This window comes from Hemibagrus wyckioides, linkage group LG13 (assembly GCF_019097595.1).
Source record: "Hemibagrus wyckioides isolate EC202008001 linkage group LG13, SWU_Hwy_1.0, whole genome shotgun sequence".
Lineage (NCBI taxonomy): Eukaryota > Metazoa > Chordata > Actinopteri > Siluriformes > Bagridae > Hemibagrus > Hemibagrus wyckioides.
Window position 1 is genome coordinate 7,849,775 of NC_080722.1, and position 24,095 is coordinate 7,873,869.

At 38.5% G+C, this 24,095-nt stretch overlaps 1 protein-coding gene across 1 annotated transcript in view; it reads left to right on the forward strand.

The window, feature by feature from the left end:
• Positions 1-571: 571 nt before the first annotated feature.
• ptprea (protein tyrosine phosphatase receptor type Ea) overlaps positions 572-24,095 on the forward strand; it is a 95,695-nt gene continuing 72,171 nt past the window's right edge. Inside the window, exon 1 of the mRNA XM_058406623.1 lies at positions 572-726. The gene's annotated coding sequence lies outside the window, so the exon portion shown is untranslated. The remainder of the gene's footprint in view (positions 727-24,095) is intronic.

A 24,095-nucleotide genomic window follows, 5' to 3' on the forward strand; every position in this document is an offset into this window, starting at 1 on the left:
CGCACACATGTCAAAAGTATTTAATTTAATATAATATTTGTTACATTACTACTACTACTTCTAATCATCATCATCATCATCACAGTAGAAGTATCAGTAGCATTTATTTTCTTATCTATTATAACTACCCTGAGATGGAATGGTGTCTCATCCAGGGTTTATTCCAGCACCACACCCAGGAGCCACCTCCATTCTGGTGAGGATAAAACAGATAACATAAAAGCTTTTATTTATCTATGACATAAACATTACTGTACGGTGAAATTCTTTCTTTGCATATCTCAGCTTGTTAGGAATCTGGGGTCAAGGCTGAGGATCAGCCATGGTAATGGAGCAGAGAGGGTTTTGTTCAGCTTGGCAGTTTTGGGGCTTGAACCTACAACCGTCTGACCTTAACCACTAGGCCAGGGTACTGAAAATAAAAGACCGAAAGAATGAAATGAATAACCGACTGTGACTGAAACTCCACTTCTGTCCCCTCCCGACACATGCCTCCGTTGTGCGGATATATTTCCGCCAGGGGGCGCGTGTTCCCATGGCGCGCCTCCAAAACACCCGCTGAAACCCTGAACCGCGCTGATAACGGAGGAGTAAATCCGCGCACGAGCAGGAATTCTCCTCCTTTCCGTCAACACCAACTCCGTCCACAGATCCGGGAACGCGTGCACACCGGATCCACTGCGTGCTTTCAGCAACCGGGCGCGCGGAACTCCGCGTATCTCCACGGTAAGCTTCTGGATGGTTTTTATTTCTCATTTAATATAATAAACGTAAGGTGGCTTTAACTGTCTGCGTGGAACCAGGGCTGCGTCCTAACCCACACATTACTGTACTAGATAGTATAGGATATAGTATGCGGATTTGGACGTAGCCCGCCAGAATGACAGTCTTGGTGTTATGTATGGATTAAAACGTTAGTAGTTAATGAGGTTTGGGACCAATCATTGTACAGCAGCCTGTGAAATATCTATACACAGTGTTGGATTGTATCCTACATTGTATCCTGCTGTATATCCGTTTCTTATGGAAGCGCCCAGTCTGGGGTTCAGGACAGTTTGAAGTGGGAATATGGGTTAGTGGAACAAGCATTAAAGCTGAAAATCTAACTCTATACGATTAGAAACCACTCCCCTGTAGAGTATCCGCTCTGTCTAGTATATTTGTGCCAAATAAACAGCGTGGCATCTAAATTTAATACAAACAAGGCTGTCATACATTCATAATATACACATGTAGAGAAAAAAAAGTTGTTCAGATTGAATACACTTTGTCAGTTGTTCACAAACTTTATCTGTGGTTCCCCTTTATCTGTAAAATAAATTCCAGCTCAGAATATATCCCAGCTCTTCAGACCTCAAAGCCAGGATTCCAAACGTTATGCTTTGGTGATTTATTAAAGCCATGTAGCTTTTCATGTCTCAACCATCAACTCACAGAACAAATTGAAGATGATATTATATTTAGGCCTTCCCAGTTATTGAGTTTCTGATTAAACGTACTCAGTCCAAGTAAACAGTCCAGCAGGCTTATGACTATAAGAACTCAATGATAAGTGTAAGAACTTTGATAACTGTGATAACAAAACGAGAGCATCACGTGTGCTTTAAGCACTGTAATCTGTTTGTCTGTTTCTCTGCTGTGTTGCATTTTACGGAAAGCGTTGATGCTCGAATGGAGGAGGCTGCTTAATTTTTTGTCAGGTCAAGTAACTTCAACCAGCAACCCTGATCCAGAAAGAGTTGCCTGGTTTGTGTATTTCTGAATATTACTACTATTGCTACAAATCCTAGTTGAGTTGAAGCATTTTGGGATCTTTTATCTTCGGGTCATTCAAGACAAACTGAGCTCCTTAAATGTGTTTCTTCCCAGCATTATCATTTAAAGCATCTTCCATTTTGAATCAACGAGAAGATTCCCACAAGTTTTAGTGGCAGACTAAGAACATTCTCTTATGCGGCACTAATTAAAGAGTGTATTTCTCAGGATTATGCTGAGATTAACCAGTGGTGTAAATTTACGATGCATTCAAAATACATGCATTTGTTCCTCAGACTAGTTTCATTTATAAGCAAACCGATGGCTACAGGATGTCACAGCCAACTCCCTCTTGCTTGCATGTCATTCTGTGTCAAAATCCTGTTTATCTCCTTTGGGTTGTTTACTATAATCAGTGATGTTTCCTTTAGCAGTGACCAAGTGGGCAGGTCTGTCCACGTCATTATGAATATAGCGCTGAACAGTCATCTGAGTGTTTGGAGTAAAAATTCCTGGAATTGCCTGTTCAGATAGTAAAAGTGTTCATCCTAAATTAGGGCGAGGCTCATGACTCCAGTCCCCTGCTGACTTTTCTGCTGCGCCGTGTCGTCTCTGAGGTGTTTGTGCATATAACATTCTCTTTGAAACTGATTTACACGGATTTCCATTAAAAGCTTCATTCTCTTGCTGGGAAAAATGGAGAAATTAAAAGATAAAGCTGAATCTGGGCAAAGGAACCTGAATCAGAGCTTTTGTTTACTTAAACATGTTTAAGATTAAGTGCTTTCTGCTAGATAAGCTTTCCATTCCAGCAGACATTTTGTGCTATTATGACTGCACATGATGCTTGGCTGTTATAAGAGGCTGATCAATATTCTGGCACATAAATCAATCAGAGCTCATATGAAGCCATGATTATGCTCTCCTGGTGCCTCATTGTCTGAGTTTCTCCTTGACTTCATTGGAATATTATTGACGTTTCTTAGAAAGCGTGGAATAACAGATTTATGTAATGTGTTGGAGGACCAATCTAATATTCCCTTTTATTCACACTAAGAAAAGGCCTCCACATTCCTATACTCCAGGATTATTTGGAGATTTGAATATTGTTGCACCAAGGATAAGCAGTAGGTAGAAATGATCATGATACTTCTGCACACTGTCATGATACACCATATGTTTAAATATAACCACGCAATATAGTATGTTCGATTTATGTATTACAATATATTGCTTTCCTGAACAGCAAAACGGTAGTGGCCACTAAGAATAAAACTGTAAAAGCTATTATTTAACATCGCAACAAAAACAATTACATAAGAAGAAGAAATGGGGAAACATGGGTGCAAAAACATTATAAGGTCCACCCATGACTGACAATGTCAGTGCTTTAAAGATATCTCAAATAAAAAATATATATTATTTGCCATATCACCCAGTATATATTGACAGTCCACACAGAGCATAGTAATATATATTGTATCTGGTGTAATCTTGTGTATATAAAGATCACGGGTTATGCTAGCCTGCTAAAGTGTGTTAAAATATACAGGAAAGTACAGTATAAAAAAGCTCTTGGCCAGCTGCTCATTTCCTGTCCTTGATCAGAAAAACACTAAAGACACTCTGCCATACCTCCCTCCCCCACAAACTCTCGCCCTGAAACCCCACCCCCTTCACCATCACCACCACCACAACTAGCACTAAAGTTCACAAACATGCTCTAAAAATAATGAAACCTGAAGAAACGCTGTCTGGTTTTCTATGCAAGAACTTGTAACTGGGATTTGAAGGCACATGGCACAACACTGATTAATTTACAACACTATGCACTGAGTTATTTTCTTTTTCTAACCTCCACAGACAGAATGCTGTTTATCCAGCTTAATTATACAAAAGCCTAACTAACCACTTGACACAAATGCGTCAGTCATTGCCCGAGACGCTAAAGAAATTGCCTCTTATTTATCAGAGTTGCATTAAAACGTGCACAGATTTGAGGAGGCGGAAAGACCTATGAATAAATCTGCAAAAAAGAAAGCAGCTAATTAAGTGGAGGAAAATTTGTGTACATATTTGTGGTGTTGTATCTGAGGGGGCAGTGGATAGCACTGGTGCTACACATCTCCAGTGTCCCTGGTTCAATCCTGAGCTTGGGTTACTGTCTGTATGGAGTTTCACATGTTCTCCCTGTTCCTGTGTGAGTTCCTCAAGGTTCTCCAGTTTCCTCATGTCTAAATAGGTAGTTGGCAGATTGCCTAAAATTTTCCCTAGGTGTGAATCAGTGTGTGTGGCGCCCTGTAATGGACTGGCATCCCATCAAGAGTGTATTCCCTCCACATTCCTCAGCGCCTTTCCTGGGATAAGCTCTGGCTTCACCATGACCCTGACCAAGATAAAGCAGAATGAAAAAGTGCAATGAAAGCCATTTTCAATGGATGAAAACTGCAATGGGGCAATAGGTTTGTCTTTGCAATTATATCTTTTTTAGACGCTTATGGGAGTGGGCTGTTTAATTTAATTTAATTTAATTTAATTTAATTTAATTTAATTTAATTTAATTTAATTTAATTTAATTTAATTTAATTTAATTTTTTTGTATTTATTTTATTTTATTTTATTTCTTTTAATAATTCTATTTAAAGCTTTCTAAACATCAGGGGTTCTCCAAACTGCTTTCCAAGCTTCACCTGCTCCATTCACAGCTGTTTTTATAGATTTTAGATCGCTGTCGGATTGAAATGAATTCGGATTTAATTAAAGTTGTATTTATAGTTCCCACCCCAAACCCCCAGCGGGTGCAGCTTCGAGGTGCCGCACGTTTCTAACTGAGGAAGTGCTGAAAGGAATAGCTTATGGAGACAGGATATTACAGAATATGAGTGTGATAAACAAATCCTTATTTTTAGTAAGTGAAACGCTGAAACTAAGTAATCAAACACCAAAAGGTATAAAATAGCATTGTGTTAATAATAAAAAAATATGTAATAACCTCATATTCTCACATCCTAGGAATGCAAGGCTATTGCCTGCATTTTGGTACAAGGGTCATCATGCACAATTCAATTATCTCTGTTATTTTCTTTTTTCGTTGTTATTACTCATACTACACTTCTTGCTGATTTTTCGGATTATTTAACTGCAGGTTGTTACAGTCGGTATTCTCGAACTAACTAACATGCACACAGATGTGAGTTTGATCCCAGATGCACCAAACATAAAACCTTTGCATGTGAGCATTTATGATCAGATTTAATTGTACCTAACTTTGAAGTATTTGGGCCGTTAAGATTAAATGGTGCTGTTAGTGTGGTGAGAGCTGTGTGTCAGAAGAGGTGTGGTTTTGTGTAGAAAAGCCATGTGCTTGGCATAATAGCGATTGTGTTTGCACAGCTGAGTAACAGCCTCCTCCGTCACCCAGAACACACAACTGTGAGGCTTGAACTCTGCCTCGAAACCTCCACCTTGACTTGCTTCCAGATAGCATACAGCTTCATAGGAACACTTTTAACACGCGCACTGTGTAAATACTATGCAAAAGTGTTGTTTTAGTTATAGCCAGTGGATGAACTGAGGTTGTTCATCTGGATCAGGGGTGTTAGGCTCCAGTCCTGAAGAGATTTGTGTACTCCATTATCCATGTAATTCAATCCATGAAGGCCATGAAGGACCTGAAACACGTCTAGACAGCACTACATGCTAAAAAAAATGGGATTTTCTTTGTCTTTGTAAACTAGGACGGTTTCCATACTGTCATTATAATGTGAAATTTTAATAGCATGAGAACCTGCACCAGTCGTTCTTCCAAAGTTGTTTACCTGTGATACACAGCTGTGTTGTTAGGAATTTTGCTTCCTTCTGCCATCACAACTGAAGGCCATTTGTAGGAAGGATTTAAAGAGGCCTAACATTACTGTGCAATGTTTGAAGCAACAGAACACTTGAAGTATGGGAACCACATGCCATGTGCTGAAGTGGAAAAAGAGAATGTTTAAGCTAAACCCATGTTGAGCAATCTAGTATAGTATGTTAGAGGAATTTAGGAAGTTTAGAAGTTCTGACATTTCTCCATTTATCCTGATCTTTCTCTAGAGCAGAGGTGAAATTTGTAAAGTTCCAGTGATAAAATTCCTTGCTTACATAGGTCTATACATGACATCATTCAGTTATGGCTGGAGGAAACATCTGTTTTGATGAAGGATAAATAAATGTATGCTTCTTTGTCAATTCATCTTTAAGCATTCTGATTTTAATGTTGATTTTTTTTAAGCAAATCTTGGTCCTTCCTTAATCAGGCCAGGTAGGGTAAATAAAATTAAGCATCTATGAAAGTCTGTGAAAATTCTTACATTTTTGAACAAATGTCTCTGAATCTGGTCCAGTGAGCTTACTTTAATTACGAAATTCTGAAAGTATTGGAACAGCAAGACCAATTCTTTTGCTCTTGCTACACACAAAAGACATTTCAGTTTCAGGTCAAATGAAAAGATGATAGATTAAAATTTCCTGGTTATCACCACCATTTTTTACAGATGAGCTGTTCTGGATCATGAGCAGATCTGCTTTTTCCTCCACACTTTGGCTTCACTTTGGTTGAGGTTAATCTTGTCTTCGAATTGGCTTTTCTGCTGACAAATGGTTTGCATTGTATAGTATGGCCTCTATATTCTTGCTCTTAACGTTTTCTTTGAACGTTGGATTGTGAGACCTTCACTTCTACCCTGTGGAGGTTGTTGGTGATGTCACTGACTATTGTTTTCATCGCCTGCTGTTTTCCTTGGCTGACCAGTTTGATGTCTGGTTGCTCAGTGCACCAGTGGTTTCATTCTCGTTCAGGACATTCCAGGTTGTTGTAACGGTTAAGTCCAATGATTGTGTAATACCTCAGATTGTCCCTCTTTTTTTCAGCTTCAGGCCTTTACGTTGATTTATCTTTTTTATCAACAAATGCAGTCTTCTCAGGCAAAACCCGGGACTGAACCCAAGAGTCAACATTCAGAGCTATTAACTTATTAAGCAGTCAATCTAACAGGGCATGTTTGGCTAACTAGAATGTTCCAGAATGTTTGCTCATTTGATAAATAGGGGTTTAAACAAAAAAAGCCATGTTTTAAGTTGTTTAAGACATCTAGATGTAACTATCAGGAAATGAAAGATGAAGCACTGATCGGTTGTCTCATATGCCTGTTTTGATCTCACACCCAGATGTTTTTAGTGTACTGCAAAAACTGAAAAAACTGTAAATTCATGCAATTGGATTAAAAATCTCAACAGACAATTGGCTGCAGAAACCGCAACAGACTTACTAAATTGCGTCCAGTTTCTTTTCCATACATTAATCGGCTTTGCTTCAATATGGCTATGATTGATTGACTTGCCAATTTACAGCCTGTTTTTTCATGCATGTTTTTGGCTCTGCTACAGTATTATTTCAAGTACACTTTTCGGTCCACTCAAATGCTGGTTCTGCAACTGGCCTATGGACTATGGTGTATGTGTTGAACTTTCTTTGACTCTTACGTGGCTCTCATGCATATATCTTACACACACACACACAAACACACACAGCTGTTACAGCATTGACTATGTTCCGAAAAACTCTGCTTTATTCTCTCAGAATGAAAGAGGAAAAGAAGTGTCTGAAGTGAAGGAGATATGGTTTGAATCAGTGGTGACAGGGAAGGGCAGATGATGTCATATCGAGTGGCTGCCCAGAAACAATATGGAGAGAATTAATCTCCTCACACATTGTTTTAATGCATTTTTTTCTCATAGACGTCAGCGTCTCTCTTCCTCTCACGGAGCTGAAACTTAAAAATAACTAGCTTGAAGCGAGAATGCTTTCAGACACCTCTAGGGGTTTTGTGAGGTTCAGGTTAACAACATCTGGTGATTATCTGAAAAAGGATATGTTGTTAGTCATCTGTGTTTGCTGTATTTTTGTATCGGTGTGTGGCGGGATGTACTGTAAGCGAGCTGGAAATTCTGCATAACTCCACAACATGTGACAGACATCTGCGCTAAACAGGCTTCTTTCCCAAAAGTGCTGGTGCACAAGAGCTATTGCTGAAACTCTGTCACTTTGAACAGTGATGATGATCTTAACACTGAGATACTTCTGAAGGAGCAGGCTTGAAGAGCATTCTTCAGACAAAGAGCTCCACTTAGCTACTACAGTGCAGTGCCGTGTTAGGCTCTTACAGGAGAGAATGCTGTAGGCAACTGCACCTTTGAAATGGGATAGCGGGATGATCTCAGTGCACTGCTGAGACTGCGGTCAGGGTGTGGGGATGTGTGTGTGTTTGTGTGTGTGTGTGTGTCGGTGGGTTTTGCATTATTCAGTGAAGACTAAATGGATAGGCTTTGCCAGGAAAATGACCCTCAGTGGCTTTAAGAGGTCTGGGGATTCCTTTGTGTATATGTGTGAGGGTTGTATATTTGTGAGTGAAGCTTAAATAGTTCGGTATTTTAGAGTAAGTGACACTTTGTGGGTGAGGTAAGTGCTAGGAAATGTGTGTGAATTTGTTTGGTGCAACTCTGTGCCCAGTGCAGTGACCCGTGTTGCTGCTGGGTGGAAGATGGTGTTTAAAGTATATTCTGCAAAAACCACCCAAGTCTCACAGATCTATAAATATGAAACATCTCCTCCCTAGTTCATCATTCTGTTCCTGTCTTTCTCACTTTGCTTCATCTCTTTACTCATCTGTCTCTGTTTTGTCTTACAGCTATAAACCCTGATTTTCAAAATTAGTAATACGAAGTAAGGCAGAGCTCCACTCCTGGATATGAACAGAAGAAAGCGCTATATTGTGCTAGAGTAATTTCATTTATTGTATTAAATACATGAGATGTTTTGCTCCTCAGTTGGTTTGAAGATCTCCAGGCCACCACGTTTATTGTTTTTATTTATTGTATTATTTTATTTTTAGATTTGTTATCATCTAAAGTTGATCTACAGTGGCCCAGTGGTTAAGACATTGTATTCCTGATCCAAAGGTTGTGAGTTCAAATGCCAGGACAACTAAGCTGACTCTGCTGGACCATTAACCCTTAAACTGCTCAGTTGTAATCGCTCTGGATAAGGTCTGCCAAATACTTAAAAAGTACAGATTTAATGTACACAGCTACATATGGATTTCCAAAAATAAGTAAATAGATGGTACTTTTTGTATAGAATGGCTGGGGTGTGATATCTACATAAAAAGAAACCTTTTTCCAAGTCTTGTGAATGGCTGTAATAGGTCATAAATTTAAAAACTGGAATATGTGTCTGCAAATGAAAGCTAATGAGGATTATTTTAATCTGTTTGTGAACAAAAAAAAAACCGTACAGTTCACATTATTGCCATAAATCTGACCTCTGTGTGTGGTCAGGCTTCAGCTGTAGTTCAGTCATGAGGAAACTACTTCATCCCTTGAAGGTTTCTGTTTTTCTTGAAAGCGTTTAAACCAAAAAAAAGGAACTTTTGCAATAACCTTTAGACGTCAGTGTGCGATGGAAAAGGTTAAAATAAAACGTGTCGTTCTTTTATAAATGAAAAGTTGTAATCCTTGAGAAATGTCTGTAATAAAAGTGGAGTTAAATATTAAAGGATTTGCTAAAAAATAATCCACTCCTCTGTGGTAACAGTAACTATTCTACATTTCAGGTCTCATTATGCCGACTCTGATTATTCTCCTTTAACACCACACCCCATCATGTTTTTTTTTTTTTTTTATATGACAGCAATTTCTCAGCTGGACTTTATTGTTATACATTTGACACTGACTTACAGGACAACGGCTTTAAACAATCCTTGCCTGTAGCCTCATCAGAAGAAGAAGAAATTGGAAAGCCCTCTGTCAGGAGGACTGGCCCATGGTGGAAAACCTACCAATACAATACAACCTGACCCATACAAAGCACTGACGATGTGGACACCTTCCATAAAGGGTCCACACATGCCGCCCAATAATTCTGGATATTTTATTATTAATTGTAGTGCGATATTATGTTTTTCTATCATCTTGTACTTTTTCTCCAAATCCATGTGATGAGATGCATTAAGTCAGGTCTGTGACATGAATGTAAAGAGGACTTTACTGCTGTCAGACTGTCAGGTATTACACATCATGATGCATCTTGCTCTTATGAAAATAAAAGAAAACAATTCATACAAATTTAGGCCTACTCAAACTATAATTTATCTAACATATGACACTCCCTAAGCAATAAAATCTCATACCACTGTGTTTGAATGAATGAATGAATGAAGGGAGAATTTGAGAAAACGCTTTTTTTTGCTTTGCATTATCTTCTGTGATTTGCAGATGTCAGGAAACATTACAGCGCTCATAATTCTCCTCTACTTTGAAGCCCTCCAGCTGTCCTCTTGCAACCCTCTAACACAATTTTCAGCCGTGTGAAACATCAAGGGAACTGCCACTGCTGAGTTACGGTTTCTTATGACTAATTTCCACTTTGGTACGCTCCATTCAGCGCGCCTTTACCACCTCTGCATTATGTTAACACGTTTCTTCTCTCTGTTTTTTTTTTTTTTTTTTTTTTCATTTTGCTTGACATTTAATATTTATTTCTTTACTTCTGCTCTAATATCTGTATAGATTGTTTAGCAATGCATCATGGTTCACTGTGCTGTCTGTTCCCTCTGTGTTTTATTTCTAATATTTAAGTTATGAAGTAGTCTTGTGTATAGACTAATGAGAAAGACAGGAAAGGGCAGGGCAAGGAAAGAAAGGAGAGATGATCTTTATTGGTACATTGGGGCAGCTTCATGGCGTTGTCCAATGAATAATACCTGTTTTTGCCAATGCTAATTCCCAGCTCTTGCATTATATATGAAAATAGGCTTGTCCTCTCTTCCAGTTATTAGAACAGGTCTTTATAACTTTTATAATCTATTAAAAATGGACAATGGCTGCTGTTTTTTTTTTTTTTTTTTGTAACACTGCATCAGCAATATATACGTATATATCTGTTCTTCACTACCATCTTGATGCTCTTATGCAGATGTGTAGGAAAATGGCTCTGCTTTTTAATGCAGACGAAGAGCAACACCTTGAAATAATCTATATCTAAAATCTATTAAAGTAGATTGTAATTGTTGGTTCCCAACCTGGACCTTGCCCATGTCTGAAATATCACTCTACACCACGTTTCCTACAGAATGCAAAGTGCATTATGGGTGTTCTGTATTTAGTAGCTTGCATAGTTCGCCCTTTCTTACTATTATTAGAATGATTAGAACTGGACTTTAATTCCTTTTCAAACAGACAATGGCTGCTGGTTAGTTTTCCTTTATACTGCATCAGCAATATGTACATGTTCTCTGTTAGCAAATCCATAGTATCCGTAGTGCTTTTTCAGCATTCCTTGTTTGGTATATTACACTGAGCCTGGCTATACCATCTTTTTTGAACATAATATATATGCTTTAGTTACCAAAGCGTTGCTGGGATTTTTGCTGAATTGACAAATGAATTGTGAATCTCCATTGCTGAGATGGCGATGCAATCACTGTGGCCATTAATAGTATGCTACAGTAGACAGGAGAGAGAAAGAGAGAGAGAGAGAGAGAGAGAGAGGGAACATCACTCATGCGCTGTTTATCCCTTGTGAGTGTGAAGTGATGGGATTGTCCTTCCATGGGTGCTCCCACTCACATCTTCATTTCATAGCAGATTTATGTTTATGGTGTTGTAGCTTAAGCCCACACACACACACACACACACACACACACAGGAACGTAGACAAGAATATACAAAATATATAAAATATAACAATCAAGAATGCATTGCTGCTCCTCGGTTATTTGCTTGAGCGAGAGTTGATTAGCAGGAAACAAAATATTTGGCTATTTATAAAACGTCACTGTTATTATCCTCCATCACCAACACATTAAACGTCTATAAATATGGCTGACATTTCCTGCTTCTTAGTTCTGGCTAAGAAATGCTCGATATCTACAATCTCTCGCAGTCATTTCTTTAACAGGGTGGTTCCTACCCGGTCCTGTCCCATATCTGAAATGGCACCCTACTTCATATTTCCTATAGAATGCAAAGTGCATTACGGCTGTTCCGTACAGTATTTAGTAGATTGCATTGTTTGGGGACTTTCTGGGATACCAGGAGGGTTCTGGGTATTCTACAGTATGCTTTCATATATTATTTACATAAAATGACAAAACTGCCTAACTAGTGCAAGATAAAGGGAATAGGATACCCCTGAGCTGCATGTTTATTCAAATTCACATTTTAATTTGCCACAAATACAACCATACACAGTATGATGTGTTCAGTCAAGCATGCATGCATCACAAGAAAACAATCAAAGAATGGATAAAAAGAATGAAATAAATAAATAAATAATAATAATAATTTAGGAAATAGAATTAAGAATATCTAAAAATGGAAAAATCTAAAAATGTGTATGTGAATGCAGCTCAGTGGTAGAACAGTGAAGGACTATTGTGATGTGCAATACATGTAGTGCAAATTATCTACTATACAAAAATATGTCCAGTTTGTTGAGTCAGCGAGACCAGGTTCTAGGTATTGTAGTGGCTGAGGTCTTGGATGGCCTGAGGGAAGAACTTCTGTTAAGCACTGAGCCAGTTTTCTCTGTTCACATGTATGATCTGTGTCGTGTCAGTCAGCACCACGTGTCCACATTATCAAAACATTAGTGGACCGGATCGTTCGTCATCCTGATGCTGATGCTGCATTTCATACCCGTATTGACTGTGATATCGATATCTGGTATATAGCTGTAATGCTGGTGCAGTCTTATATGACATTTACTGTTGTTTTATTTTAAAAATGAGAAGGAATAATTTGATACTGTGCTAGGTTGTGACCTATGTTTAAGGTGTGATGAACTGAATCAGATATTGGCTCGTAGAACCAGGTGCTAGGTTCACTCCACCATGAATATTACATATTATTCTGCCCTCACTGTAGCTTGTACAGAGACTGATCTCTGAGACAGAGATCATGATCTTGAATTTCTAAAAAGAGCAAACTTGTATTAAAAAAGCTATGAACAGTTATGCTCCAGCTGCAGTTTGTGAAGTAAAATGCTGTGAGAAATGTATGCGTGCGGGGCGAGTTGGGATAAAAATAAGTGCCATGATGCTCTTTTATTGTGCTCGTCCAGAGGCTAAATCAACTGACATATTTGCCTCAGATCTGCTTTGAGTACTCTGAACAATAAGATCATTGATGCGCCAGCATCGTACAAGCTACTCTTCCTGATTCTGTGACAGAGAAAGTGAAAAAAGAAAGAAAGAGATGTTAGAAGCATGCAAATTTATGTCTTGTTTTTATTCAGGTTAGGTACAGGGCTAGCATTCATACATTTTTTTAAAACTGTAACCTAAGCTGTATAAATTGAAAAATAAAAAATCCTTGCATATCTGACTTCCTACAGATTTTTCCATGAGATCAGGTCTGCACATTTATCACCTCACGTGGCATACTTTCCACCGTACTGGCTGATGCTTTATATTTCATTGCAGTAAACTTCACTGCAGTTCCTATGACACTGATTAACTCACTTGCTTGTTTTATTCTGCTCAGGGTCACGGTGAATCTGGAGAATATCCCAGGATCCCTTAGTGCAAAGTGGGAATACACCCTCCAGATCTTTCATTTTCGAACTGAAATGACCATGAACTCAGAGTCCATCCTTAAATGAATCTGTCCTCGTTCTGTTGTGTTGCATGGCACGTATACATTTATTCCACTCCTACACCGTCCTGTGTCCTTCAGCACATTAAGATGCTGAGGAAGTTGGATCAGATACAGGAGTGTAAGATGGGGGAGAAATAAATCCTGCAACAGTGCAGCGCTCCAGGAGAATTGATTTCCCGTTGCTTTATGATTTTTGAACAAAGATTTAACAGCATCTGGAGCGATAGCATCAAATTGCTTTCAGCCGAAGAAATGTTATGGAATGTGGAAGTAAGCATACAAGTCATCCAATCCTGGTCCGTTTTCTTTTTTAAAGATACTCCTGGGTCTGTTTCTGTAAGCTGTTATGATTGGAGCTGAAGCTTCTGGAAATAAACTGGGCAGTCTTTCATATTCCAGTGCAGGACGGATGCTGACCGTTGGAAACACTTCATTTGTATTTACCTTGCTCAAACCTTCTTCATATTCCTTCCTCTCCTCTTAGTGCTAGTACAGATGCAATGCTTGGGAGTAAATCAGTGCACTCTTTCGAGTCTCTCTCGAACCCTGTTGACGAGTGGAAGTAGCTGTAACGTTCCAGAGAAATATCACAATCACAGTAATAATCTGGGTTCAGGCCTCCATCTGATTTTCTTCTCTGTGGGAAGGAGGAGGTAGAAATCTCCTCGAAAAATCCTGCCGTTTTTTTTCAGCATAGCATCATTTGTTCTGCTCTGCACATCTGGTGCTGGAGAAAAAAAAAGACAAATAATTGTCAGTGAGCAGATAGCTAATTAAAAAAAAGAAAAAGTAAATACACACAAGCGATAGCATATTTAATTGGAATCTTACTTCTGATGACTAAATCCTAGCAAATGCAGAGACTGGAGTACGCTGCTGTGATTTATCATTCAAAAATATGCAGAAAGACAGACTTATCTCTCCCCACAGTAAAAATGTCGGATAAGCTCACAGACGCATGAATCTAGATTACAGAACGATTGAGAGTTACAAAGGTGTATATGAGGGAAATCTATACAAATGCCCTCTCTCATCTCCCCTTCAGTCGCCTGCTTGAAAGATGTCCCGATTCAGAGCTTTCAATTTTCTTAAGGTAAAGAAAGAAGGTGTGGAGTTAAATATTGTGAAATAAAAATCAGTGTATCAGTATATCGTGGTATCGTTGACTTAGTTAACATGCGAGACGTATATACTGAAAGTCAGTTAACGACATTTTATTAATGGTATCATTTAAAAAATCCGCCAAAATACTCAAAAGTGGCACTTTTCTGCTGAAAAATAAAAATAAAAAAAGGATAAAATCTAACAGGCTCCAAATCATTTTAATGGTAACGCTAATTAGAAAAAGATTACAACAGTAATAGATCTCCCGATGTTCATCACAGCTGTTGCAGTTAAGGTAAAAACCGGAGTGTGAAGCTGGTATTCTTCTGCAGCTAAACATTTAAGACAACATAACAAGGCATAGCTATGATTCAAGACTAAAATGTAGCATAACATGGCTCAGTTGTAATTCTTGCCTGACATTATAAGCCATTTGTCCACTCCATTCTTTATCGCAAGAAACTGCTGACATTAAAAGGGCACTGCTTAATGGTGACTGGTGAATAATAGTTTGGAGATCCCTGATGGAACATTATGACATCAGGAACCGACTGAAATGTCAGGAAAAGGCTAGTCTCAAAGGATGTTTCATCCCGGCGCATTAGACGGGTGGAAATATGACTAACGTTTACTGACGTTTCTTATTGTTATATTCTCAAAATATGTAGTGTATGCCAATTTATGTCCTCTCAACTCAGTCGACGGAGCTTTTAAAAATAGACCTGTAGATCTAGATAAGAAATGGATTAGTCAGAGGCCACAGTGGCAAAAAAAAAAAAAAAAAATCCTTAGATGGAATAAGGAAGGAGGGTAAGGTAATAAAAATGTCTCCCCTCGAGTAAAAATTTTACTACCTTCTGTGAAATAACAACACAGGAGAATAATTTCAGCTGTGAAGATAATATGAACGTAAACATAACTTATCCAGGCAAGTTAGAATCAGACTGTGAAGGCATTCTAAGTATTTTTTGTATACATTCATGGCTTAGCTTTGTATTCAAGACGTGTTCCTTATTCATAATACCCAAGAGTGAAAAGTGTCAGATATTTACAGCATAGTTGAACTCTTCATGAAAAGGTACTAGCAGGCAGGAAAGAGAAAGGATAAAATCTCACTTCCTGAGCAAAGGACACACCCCAAAACCTTCTTAGATGTGATGTGTAGCATATTTGGCATGTTCCAGTAGGCAAAGGAAAGCTGCAGTAAACCTTTTCACGGGTCATAATTTTCAGTATCCAGAGCGGTGCATTTACTTTGGAAACATTTGACACATGTATTAAGGGATGTTAAGAAATTTGTGTTTTTTTTCAGTCACAAGATGAAAAACTACATCGTATACATGGTTGAGATTAGGGGTGTGGGAGGTTCTTACTTTGCTGTAGGCATCAGATAAGAATCTTGTGAGATAGAAAAAGACCACTTGTTTAACTTGAGTATATATGGTGCTTGCACAACTCCAGCTACATTATTTTGTTTATATTTTGGGGAATAGAACCAACTCAATATATAAGAAAAAGAAAATACTGTAGGTAAGTAAAAAAAAATATTAATAATAATAATAATTGCAATCGTTTATGTACTAAGTGAGGTAGCTGAGGTTGAGGAACTTTCACAGACAGAATTAACAGACCATACTAACAATGCCGGCACTACTTATGGAGGTTTTTCCATTGTGTTTCTTGAGTCATATTTAAGCCAAAAAAGCGTTTCTGGTCAAAGCCACAGATATACCGATATGAATATATTGAATAGATATATTACTAAACAGAAATAGATATGTATACAGTAAGTATGCTGGCTTTATACCCCTATATCAACATAAAACAAAGCATGGACTGAATCTACAGTGTTTCCTGGCTGGAGGAGGAGTGAGATTGGAGAAGAGCTGCTCTGTGTGTTTGCTTAGCTCCCTCCTGCGCTGTCACACTCAGCATCTGAGCCTATACAGGAGTTCTATTAGTCGCTCCGTTAACCAGAGCAAGCCTCGCTTATGCCAAACATGCAAATGAAGCCTTCTTCACAGGGTCACTTGTTATCAATGTTCCATTTCAATCCTTTTTAGCTCTTGTGTAATTTGCTTCAGGCTAGCAGGCAAGCAGGCACTCGACCATCCAGACTGGAAGTCTTGTGTCAAAAGCTTGCAGATGCTTTTCAGTCTTTTTTCCTTCTCCTCTGGAAAGAGGGCACTATAGTAGACACTTCCTGAAAAGGGGGTAGGGGGTTGGGATGTGGGTTTTTTTTGTGGGCTGGTGTCACTGAAGGGTCTGTATGTCTTTTGATTCTCACAGTGAGCGCCACTCGCTGTCACGTGTAAAACAGTATGGGGGACTGCACTCAGCATGGTGTAGCCGAGCGCAAATGAGGCCGCACGAGAGGAGTTCTAATTGTGTGTTGTCTTCCTGGTTTGAGGGGATGGTGTGTGGTTTTGGGGGTGTGTACAGTTTCAGTGCCCGTATCTCCTAAATGGTGAGATGAAAACGCAGGCACCCACTGGCGCCCCACTGCCAGAGATCATTCCCACAAGATGAAGGAGGAATTTGTTTGTTTTTAAAGCATCTTTCATTTGCATGGGTCCAACTAGCCTCATTTCAGATTTCATGGTGGTTGGGGCAAAGTGGCAACATGGTGGAAGGGGTGGGGTTCTCGGTATAGCTGTTAGTGGTTCCCATAAATGATATAGCTGTAACTCTTGTGGTACTGTTAGAGTTGCTGTTATTTTGTTATTTCATGACCTTAGTATTATACGGTACATTTTGATCGAAAACTAATTAACTTATTTACTGAGGGATATTTTATTCTCTTGATGTTGTTATTATTATTAATATTATTATTTTTATTTCACAAGGCCTTCGGTATAATATTTGAAAAAAGCTCTAAACTCATTTTCCAGTCAGTCATCATTCAGGAATGTGCAATATAGGTGGCCATGGCCAATCAATATGCATGTTTGATTTGCGTAGCCTGTTGGGAGCTGTATTTAAATTTAGATTTCGGTACTTGGAGTCTTGCTAGATGCGATATCAAAACTTTGTTGCTCCAGATTTCAAAACTCAGTCAGATTGAATCTTATAAAAGGCATGATTACTATCTTGATTGGTGTGGCTTCATCAGTGCCTCCATCTTTTATGTTGATCTTTGCTCTAGATGACAATTTTGAATCTTGTGTAAGCAATTGACACAGTGAACACAAAACTGAAATATGAATTATTTCTGCCGGTTAATATTATTCTGTGTAAATAAGAATAAATGCAAAAACATATGTTTCCAACATACACACACTTTCTACAGTATATGTGTGCTGAGATGTAGTTTGGTATTACAGTGTATAAATTGAAAGTATCTGCCCTTATACCTTTATGTCTGTTTATTAATCTTCAGTAAACACTCGATCCTGGTGAGGGATACATTTGGGATGAGGCATGAATAATCCCTGGATAGGATGCCAGTCAATCACAGGGCATCACGCACACAAACATCACTCTTAGGAGGCAATTTATCTTAGCCAGTCCAGATACAGGCTGGTTTTTGGGAGATGGAAGGAAACTGGAGAAAACTTACACAGACACAGCAAAGAACATGGCACTAACACAGACAGTAACCTGACCTAAGGCTGTTTGGAGGCAACACTATGCACTGCACCACTGTACAACCCCCTTTATAATTTCCTGTAACAGATTATGGAAAAACAACTCTGGAAATAAGAAGTACAAACTGTTTGCTTTCCTGAAATATTATGAAATGTAAACTAAAAGTGCAGCAGTTAAGAAGTTAGTTTTTTTTTTTTTTTTTATCACAACAGCACCAGTATGTCCCTCATAGCTCGTCCAAGTGTGAATCTTACACTGAGCAATATCAAGCCATGTCACATGCTCTAGGAGAGGCCATTCTAACAATCATTCTCATTGTGACCCTTGTTCAAGGCTGGCGCAGTGGTAAGTAATTCAGACCAAACGATTCATAGAGGATGATGTTTCACTGATTTTGTTTTGGAAGTCCAGTCTAATGCAAAAACATGAATTATCAGCACTAAACAGATTCTTTGCACTTTTCCCTCTATAACTGGAGAACAAACAGTGTCTGTATTATGTGTTAACGTTTGCATTATTCATGGATTGTGAGCTGCTTGGGTACTTGAGAAGCAGATAGAGGGGAAAAAAAAAAGGTTTTGGTCTGGTCTCAACCTTCACCGATCCGTAAAGATACAGACGACTTCACTTCAAACTCCTAATCACTGTTCAGTGAGCGCTTATCAATCTGAACTGACTCTAAGATTAAGGAACAGCTCGTGGCATGAAAGGAATTGATTCATAGTTAATCCAAGGCTAGATGGAATGCTTGCAAAACCTCGCTAATGCTTGACAGCCTCGATTACACACTCATTTCCTTTATTGCGTAGAAACAAACTTAGCAAACTGTGTCCCTTGCTTGCATGAAGTGCAACCATAAGCCATGTAAAACATTTATCACATCACTACACTTCAATGGAGAGAATTGCAATCAATTTCAAGAGCCATGAAAAAGACGTTTTAGCATATCTCGTTGGTTCTGAACGCGATAGAGCCTGACAATACATATGCTGTCTGCTAGGGCTGTGCCTCCGGTTTAATGATGTGTTTTGTATGCAGAGCTTGTCAGTTAAGGCTTTAGTGATCTTCACTGGGTGCCGAAATAACAGCCTGGAACAGCACTCTCTCTCGTCCACGCTGCAGTCACCGCAAATCTTTAAACGGTTGTTTATGTGATGAGTGCATGAAGTATGTGGATATCATTGATCTACATGAGGACATGCTGAAGTATGAGTCTCTGTAGGGGTGTGTGTGTGTGTGTGTGTATTTGTGTGCAGTCCGTTTTAGCATCCTCAGCAGAAATGAAGGGTCTTTGTAAATTTGTCACTGCACATTGCGCTTTTGCTGCCTGTGCACTTACAGGAGGTAATGAGAAATCATTTACATATGCTTTTCCTGTGAATTATTATTCACTATACTGTGTTTACTGTGATTACTTATAGTAAGACTAAGCCTCTCATTCCATCTGTCATGATATACTGTTGCCCTGGAACATTTCACGGTGGTTTTTGGTTTTTTATTCCATGCTAAAAGGAGAAACTGGAGCACTGGATCAATAAAATGAGATCATATAAAAGGATATGAACTTACCAGCCATGTTATTAATAACAGCACACCTGCTGATTCATACTATCATGTGGCAAAAGGGCAATTTTAAAAATCATTCAGGTATAGTTCATGTGATTTTAGTCATTTTTTGATTGTAGCATGGTCGATGATGCCAGATGGGCTGGTTTGAGTTTTTCAGAGACTGATGATCTCCTGCGATCTTGTGTTTCCACAGAATGGTGTTAAAAACAAAAAACGTCCATATAGCGTCATTTTTTTTTTGAAGGCTGAAAAACCTTGATAATTAGGAGAACATGATAGTTAAGAAGTCCGCTGCAACTGTGTGATGCAATCAGATAAACATGAACTGGAATTTCAAATGTTTACAACACTTTCTTTGCAATCCATCCTACGAAGAAATGAAGCTGTTTAGAGATGAAAGGGTGGTACTGCCCAGTAACAGAATGGCGTTACTAATAAAGTAGCTAGTCAGTGTAGTTGGTGACTCTAGTTGTTTCACAAATGGTAATCTATTGCGCATGCACTGTACTGTGCAGTTGTTACAGCAACATTATTGTATACAGCAAGTAGTGAGCATTTACAGTAAACAGGAAGCAATTTGAGATTTGGCCTATCTTTGATAAAATTGGTTTAACCATGCTAATTTAATAAATTCAACAAATAATGTGGATTTTTACATGGAGGTAGCCTTAGAAATATTTAGTAAAATAAGTATATTGCCGCATCACAATCTCATTCCTCTAATTATTAAATGTGATTAAAATAAGCAATATTTAAAAAAAAAACGAATAGGGAACACATAACAACAAACACTGAATGTAAGCATCCAATAACCCCAGAAGAAAGATATCAGCTTGATGCATTGTTTCTTTCTGTCAGTGTTTAAAATGTCAGAAGTTGTTATTATGAACCTCTCCCAGGGGTGAGATGACAGGACGATTTTAAACATGGCTTCTACAGAAACAGTGGCCTTGAAGCATCTGAGAAAAAGAGACTCAACTCATGACCTTTCTAAGCTCTCCAGATTCCAAATGATTTTCTGTCATCTTCGTTCAGGCCAATAGATCAAGCTGCCTATGGGGAAGGAAGCCCCTCTGACCTCCACCCTATACACACATGCACGCTCAGACAGATGATAACCATGCTTTCCTGCTCCTGCCAGTGCTTGTTTACATCTCAAATTCCTCATTTGGGGAGAAACCGAGCTGGGTTCAGAAGAGATGGTACAGTAAAGCCTTCTATCGGTGTATCCTGTCATGACATTGAGCGCTGCCTCCCTACAGTCTTTCTCATATTACTCAGTTTTTTTCTGACCAAAAGGCCAAACAGTAGCCCAATATTGCCCCAGACGACATTTTAGATAACTTAATGTCTGAAAACAGTTTTCAGTACAAATGCCTCTGCCGTCCTTTCCGGTATAGAAGTCGTTTCCATAGTAATGGATCTCATTTTTGTTTAGATGCCCTATCTCATCAACTAACTCAATTACATTTAATTTCTCTGTGTTAAATGGATTCTCTTTAAAGACTTTAAATTAATTTAAACCAAACCATTGATGTGTGAAATCACTTTGATGGAGCAAGACTGTTAAAGATGCGCATCTCGTATTTGGTTCTTTGTGTGTGTTTTTGGCCGCAACCCAGCGGTTAAAGTGTGTATAGTGCTAATAGAGTGTTTGAAGGAAAGCAATTCATAGTCCTAATTTCATTATGTGTGGCAAGTTGCAAATTACATCACCCATGTCGAGAACATTAAAAAAAACAAAATAAATAAATAAAAGCGCACCACAGTGCTAATTAAGCGCTCAACGAGACAAGACTTGTCTGCTTCCAACTAAAGCATGTTGTGTAGCTTCCATGACCACATTGTTTAGGGACATTTAAACTTTTGGAGCCAGATTACATCATATCAAAAAAGCAATACCAACAAAATGCATTATAGTGAATTAAATGTTAGTGGAATACCTACAGCAGGGTATCACTTGATATATTTAGTGACACATAAGTCTGAAGCCACTGTCAGATAAAAAAGAAGGAAAAATTGTGTTAGGTGGGCCACCTATCATACATATCATACATTGCTAATCCTTGGACATCCCTGTCATTGTTAGTAATCCAGTAGAAGCCCTTATTTGTCACGTGCACAATCCAGCACAGTGAAATTCTTTTCTTTGCATATCTCAGCTTAGGAAGTTGAGGTCAGAGTGCAGGGTCAGCCATGATACAGCATCTCTGGAGCAGAGAGGGTTAAGGGCCTTGTTCAAGCACCCAACAGCAACTCAGTGTCTGATCAACAACCCAGAGCCTTATATACACTTCTGCACAGTGTATGGTGCATCTCTAGATACTGAATGGTAGCATGACCTGAATGAAGCTGGGTTAATAGATCTGGACCTACAGTAACAATGCCCTGCACTGAGATCCACAACATGAAACATCTTCATCTTCTTCTTCTTCTTCTTCTTCTTCCAGTATTTACAACAGTCATTTTAAAAACACTTCACACAATGAGAACAACAGTAGTCTATGCAGTAAACTGTAAATATATTTGCTTTTATTGTTTTGACACAAAATACATGGTAAAAGACAGTCTTCATAATCACTGTGTACATTTTTTTTTTCATTCCATTGTCTGTACCACTTATCCGATCTATATTCAGGTCACAGGGACGCCTATCTCAGGCATCATTGGGCATCAAGGCAGGATACACCCTGGACAGAGTGCCAACCCATCGCAGGGCACACACATTCTCATTCACTCACGCAATTTAGAGACTCCAGTCAGCCTAGAAGCATGTCTTTGGTCTGTGGGAGGAAACCCAACAAGCACGGGGAGAACATGAAAACTCCACACACACAGTGAGTGGGAGCGAGACTGTGTGGAGGTGTGAGGCGAACATGCGAACATGCTAACCACTAAGCCACCGTACCACCCACTGTGTACATATTCACTCATTTTCTGCTACCAGCAAATACACATCTTATACGATAACTATATATCTTTACATATAGTATATACAATTTACGAATGTTTATGCACTTGTAGAGTGTAGAAGGCCTTCGTTTGTCACATATACTGTAGATTACTTTACAGTGAAATACTTTTCTTTGCATATCACAGGGAGTTGAAGTCGGATCAGGTAGCATTAAAGGCATTAAAGTCACCCAACAGTGGCAGCTTGGCGGTGCCGGGGCTTGAATCTGGTATCCCAGAGCCTTAACCACTGAGGCGGAACGACCTATCTTTGTGTCAAAACTAATAACATTCAATTTCTAAACCAAATTATTAGGTTTGGTTACGTTGGTAGTAATTAGTTAAGTAACAAACAGTATAATAAACTAAACCCTAAACAGGGTATAATGTGCTTCACACAGATCCCAAATACACTGTGTGTGTGCGTGTGTGTGTATGCAGGGAAATCACACCACACTTCCTGATTTTTTTATTTTGATTACCTTTATGGAAGGAAACAGGTAAGAGATCATGCAAACATTACCATGATACAAGAAGACACTGTTACTCAACCACAGAAAGATGGTATCATATATATTATATTAATTTTACATTATATATATATATATATATATATATATATATATATATATATATATATATATATATATATATATATATATATATATAGCAGTTAAAGTCCAAACATATTTCTTAGTGCTTTAGCCCATTGCTTGGTGTCACAGTGTTTTTGTTGGAACAGAAGCAGTGCTGGTGTTTTGATCAAAGACTTTTTTCGGTTTAGGTCACGTCCTGAATTGATATGCTTATCTGTGTTTGTACAGACAGAAGTGAAGAGTTTTGGAAAAATGAAATTTTTAGAGAATAAACTTTATAGGCAGTTGTAAAAAAAAAAAACCTATAAATATAGAAACAGGTGTAAACACAACAGCTGTAACATTGCTTAGTCCTACTGGTGCTGTATACTGAATGGAGACTATTAAGCTAAAGAAATAGCCACCAGCCTGTGTTTATCACTCGCAAATGATCTAATTACATAGCACGACTATGACATTTCATGTCCTGCTTGAGGGCTTTAAAGACAAAAAATCATACAATTCCAGTGTCTTGTCTCTTGTTATGGTGGGTTTACTCATAACTTACAGGATTCATGGAGGAGACAAGTAATTACTCATTTCAATGAATGACTAGAGATTTTAGAACAGGGAAATTTTTATTTTCTTTACATTTTAATTGCTGGTTTTCAGTTTGGTACAATTTTTGGTAAAATTTGAATATGTTACATCACAAAGATACATCAGTAAGCATGTTATCCTGGTCAGGTTTGTGCTAGATCCTGGAACACTGTGCAGGAATACACCTTGAATGGGACTTATTACAGGTCAACACACACACACACACACACACACACATACACATACACACACACATAC